Genomic DNA, 5,386 nt, shown 5'->3' on the forward strand with positions numbered 1-5,386 from the left:
TGCCCTTGAAGAGTGTTCAAAGACTCCAGCTGGTCCAGAACGCAGCCGCACGAGCGATCGTGGGTACACCCAGGTACACCCACGTCACACCTATCCTCCGCGAGCTGCACTGGCTACCCATTAGTCTCCAGATCTGTTTCAAGGTGCTGGTCGTTACCTATAAAGCCCTTCATGGCATCGGACCTGGGTACCCAAGAGACCGCCTCCTGCCGATCACCTCCCATAGACCGATTAGATCACACAGGTTAGGTCTTCTCCGGATCCCATCTGTCAGCCAATGTCGGCTGGCGACTCCCCGGGGAAGAGCCTTCTCTGTCGCAGCTCCAGCCCTCTGGAACGATCTCCCCATGGAGATCCGGACCCTTACTACCCTCCCGACCTTCCGCAAAGCCGTTAAGTCCTGGTTGCTCCAGCAGGCCGGGGGGCTTTCGAAATATCCAGCCCCTCGGAAATTGTGACTGTTGTGTATTTTAATATGTTGTTTTGTGTATTATCCCCTTCCCTTGTTTTATTGTGAGCCGCCCGGAGTCCTTCGGGAGTGGGCGGCATACAAGATCAATAAAACTAAACTAAACTAAACCATGCAATTTGAGACTTATTTAGCTACTTGGGGAATCAGACATGCCCCGGTCGCTCCATTCCTTCCAGCCAGTAATGGACAGGCGGAGAGAATGGTGCGATCTGCAAAAGAAGCCGTATCCAGGATGGGGGCGGGAGATTGGCAAACATGGGTAGACCAATTCCTCCTTTACCAGCACATCACTGCAAGTACAACTACTGGCAGAAGCCCCACCAAGCTTCTGATGGGTCACTGGCTAAGATCACCCTTAAACAGGCTGCACCCAAATTACTCTGCCAAATTGCCCCAGCAGGGAGCGAGTGGAGCGCAAGGGAGGCATCTCTTCCAGCTTCTCATTTCAGGACTTGGATGCCACCCTCTTCTGCTGCCGCTGCCATCTCCAGCATGCTGATCCTGTCCCCACCACGGCTGCTAGGGCTAGGGGACATAGAACCGGCTTGGGGGCCTGGCAGGCCAAGTTACTAATTACTCAGCCGAACCGGTTCAAACCTGTAGGAATCCACCTCTGATTCCACATCAGCAAATCAATTAAACTCTCAAAACAGGAAAAGTCTCATATTTTTATGTAGGTCTCTTAGAGGCAATGTATTGGGTTAGAGAACATATTAAACTTTGTATCCAGTTCCTCTTTGTGCTTTTCGGTAAGTATTTTCTTAACCTTAAGAGGTAGGAAGTTCAACGTTTTATGAACAAGCAGAATGGTATGCATGGAGTCTGACATCTTCATCACTTCTACAGTGGAATTATTTTCTATCCAAGCTCTTCAGTTCATCAAAGGAATGCAATCATGAATAAATACATGCATAAGTGGACTAGCTCATTGAAATGATGCTTGGAAAAACTTTGAACAAAGAAAGGGGATTGCTGTAGGAGGAAAAAGACTCAGCTTCAAGACTTTGTATAATACATCTGAATGAATCTCATGATGTTAGAAAATAAAGGAAACTTTAGTCTTGCTGAGGAATTTGGACATGGTGATCTCAAAGGGTCCTGTGAAATTGTTTGTATAATTTGTGATAATATATGTTGGCAGATATATTTTTCTATAATAGTTTCCAGAATACTAGCAAGTGCATCAATAGAAACAATGACTTAGATTATGCTTATAGAAAGTGTAATCTGCCTTAAAGTACTTTGATATCCTTATTTTGAATCAATGGTCCACCATTATTGCAAGAAGTCTTGTGATCCTAATGATTAATCAGATCTTAGGGTGCCATCTATTTGGCATCTGAGATTACATTTTAACTTTTTGGGTCATTGATAATGCTGCAAAAGATTATGAATTCTGATTTATGTCAATGTTTGTGTTTTAATTTTTAAATTTAAATGTTATAACAGGTAGCTTATAATGATAAGGAATCATTTATAAAGCTTATTGATAAAAGCTGAGACAAAACTTAGTATTTTATTAACAAATATTATGTTCAGATAATATAATAATCTGTCTTTTTGCTGTGTTTTTTCCAAAGAGCAACTTCAGAGGCAGCAGAATTTATATATGAGGCATGCAGTTCTACCTTCTATTGCTGAAGAATATCCATTAGTACCAATTCCAGTCATCACTCTACATAATTACATAAGATAAATTCTATGATAAGCCTTGATAAATGAATCCCATACTGAGAAGGTTGAATATATGGAATTCAGCTTTTCTTTCCCTGAACAATTCTCCCATGCAATTTCATTTATACTAGGGCTGAAAGAGTGAAAAACAGGACTATGACTTTATAATTCTGTTATGGGTCATTGGAGTAGGAGCTCAATTAATAAATACTTTCTGATTCTCTGGCTACTTCAAACTCTTGACTGAACAAAGCAACCTTCAGTTTCTCAAAGATTCTAAATCCCATTTATCCTCCATGCTCTATAAAACAAGAGAAAAAGAAAGAAGAAAGTGTGAAAAAGGGCTTTCCTACAAACATCCAATCAAGGCTCTGATAATCTCCCTGAAACATTCTTCCTATAATGCATGAGAGAGGTTATTCAAGAGGTAAATGAGTAACTAAATTAGCTAGACTGTTTTGATTTTATCTGGAATGCTACATAAGAGATTGTTACCTTCCCATTGTTACCTTCTCCATAGAGTAATTTTTATACAAAAAGATTTTACTTCATTGGTTTTATAAGAGAATTTCTCCTAATTATCTTTTACTGGAAATCTCTGGGAAGAAAGAGGCTGTCAGAGAACTTTGAATTTATCTCTCTTCATAGCTCTTAACAAGTTTCTCAAACAGATTATTAGCTCTTTGGCAGATGCTTCTTATGTGCTTAGAGCATAAGAGATATATTAATAATTACAGATACTTGGTGAATGATAATTCAGCCTATGTGCATAAAACTTTTGAAAAAAAAACTTGCAGAAAAATTACCCATTTCACTGTTATTAAAATATTCTGAAATAATATCTTCTGCATTTTGCTGAAAAAACATTTAATGCAACCTGATTATTGGGACGCCCTAAGATAAAGGGCAAACCCATACAGCAGATTTTCTTCCAATTTGTGACACAATTTAAAGTATGCCATTCAAAATATTTCTTCCAATCTGTGACACAATTTAAAGTATGCCAATATAAATTTGTTCTATCTACTTGTCTCATTAATAAAGCTGGAAATATAAAGACAAAGGTTGCCACTGAAGTGTCAGAAAATATGCATTTAGCAAACCTTGCATTCTGATAAGATGGGAACTCCCATTTTATTCCTTTGCAGCAAATAAATACAAGGTTTGGCTAACAGGGAGCTAAAAGGATAAGAGGATCGTGTAGTACATAATATTATTAAAGAATGGTAAGCAAGGCATCTTTGAATCATAATTAAGGAGCCATGTGGGCATGTATACAAATTCAACCAGGATTCTTATAAAAATGTGATCAAGCCAAATCATCTCATTTTAAAATATTTCTTGAGCTTCTTGGATTTGTTTATTTACCTCTTCACCTCTTTTTTAAACAACAGTAACAAGATCTATACCTTCATTACAGATTCAGAATACCAAATTGGTTTCTAATAGCTCCTGTGTCAAGGAACAAGGAATTTCCTTTGACATATGATTGATGAAGTGTAAAGCATATTCATTCCCTAGCTTGAAAAAAGGGACAAAAATGAATGGAAAGTTTCCCATTAGTTAAATAAGGCCCTATGTAAGGTAGTAGTATCATTTGACAACACTTATAATATGAAATCTGCAGATCAACAGTGAATTCATTGGTATTGTCTACCACTAGATTGAGTGGTTGTGTTACAAACCACAAGACTATATCATATTATACCTTAACACAATAAGATCTATGAGATAGTAAAATCAACATGTAGATGTTCTTAATCTTTGCCATAAACTGTTGGACAGCAGATTAGTTCAAATTTCTTATAAAGTATTTGTGACCAATATTTAGCAAGGATAGCAGGAGGTATATCATATTAATTTTCACTGTTTTCATTTTTTTCTTTATAGAGAAACCTATACATTTGTGTTGTGGCCCAGCAGGAGCCGTTGGAGCTGCCAATGGACTCTGATAGTGGGGGCCCCTATGAGTCTGCTATGGAAGATGTAGAGGGCCCTGGGCAGGGTTCAGACTCAGAGCAGGGGCCAGAGAGGCTGGTTAGCCACCAGGAGGCGCCTGAGGCATGGAGCAGTGGGGAAGATCAAAAGGAGTTTGTCCCTGATGCCAGGCAATGGAGGGCGGAGAAACTGAGGCAGCAGTTATGGAGACAGACTCATAAGAGATAATCAAGCCCAGGTCACTGTGGCTTGGCCCCTCCCAAAAGAGTATATAAGAAGAGACTTTGTGAAGAGTCCTTTTGCAGGACACAACCGTTCGTACTAATCTGGAGAACTCCTTGTCTGGTCTGCCTTGTGTTCCCGTGTCTGTTGGAGTCTGGGTTGCTGCCAACGTCTTGCCGTGAGTCATGTCTGGGCTTTCAGCCAACAGGATTATAATTGCTGTGAATAAAGAGTGGCAAACAGCTAAGCCTGTGTCTGTGTTCATTACCGGACGGAGGGGGGCCAGAACACATTTGTAAGAAGTATTTTCATGTACCATCAGGGAAAATAATAATACTAGTAGACAAAGCAATGAATAGATAATGTGTGGCTTTTGTGTCTGTATGCATTTTGAGTACAGAAGGTACTGAAACAACCACATAGTAATTTACAATAATTATGAAAAGATGGCAGATGAGGAAAAGATATGTGTTGATGTTAGCAAAATAGCTACTGTATCTTACCCATCCTGGACAGGAAAGGAGAAGAATATAAAATGAAGAATTAAATCTTAAAATGACATTAAAATAGCAACCTTGTTTCCTATATTTGTAAAAACTCTGCCATAGTACACTAATCAAACACTATATTATCATCAGCTACTGACTAGATCACAAGGGGACCAGTGGGCTTTCTATGATATAGGAGATATCCCAGCCACATCCTGGTATAACACTGGTGGCACGCCAAAGGAGACCGACCAATCACCCAATCTATTATCTCAATGACACATCCTTGAGTTGTCACAAAATTCTTTTGAAAAATGTCAGGAAACAAATTCTGTTTTATTTGGCTTTCTTTTACTCCTATACAGTAAGTAAATTCTTGAAGCAAAAAACAAACAAACCAAGATGGTATCAACAATAAAATATGTTTTTGCCCGTAAATAAAACATTCCCTGTTGCCTTGTAAATGTGACTCCCCCCACCACTTTCTGCTTCTACAGACAAAACAATATAATGTAATTTTTATGTGAACTGCAGTTGACAGAAAATATAAAGATGCTTAATCACAGGAGCTTTATTAAATTAATAATTTGTT

This window comes from Thamnophis elegans, chromosome 6 (assembly GCF_009769535.1).
Source record: "Thamnophis elegans isolate rThaEle1 chromosome 6, rThaEle1.pri, whole genome shotgun sequence".
Classification (NCBI taxonomy): Eukaryota; Metazoa; Chordata; class Lepidosauria; order Squamata; family Colubridae; genus Thamnophis; species Thamnophis elegans.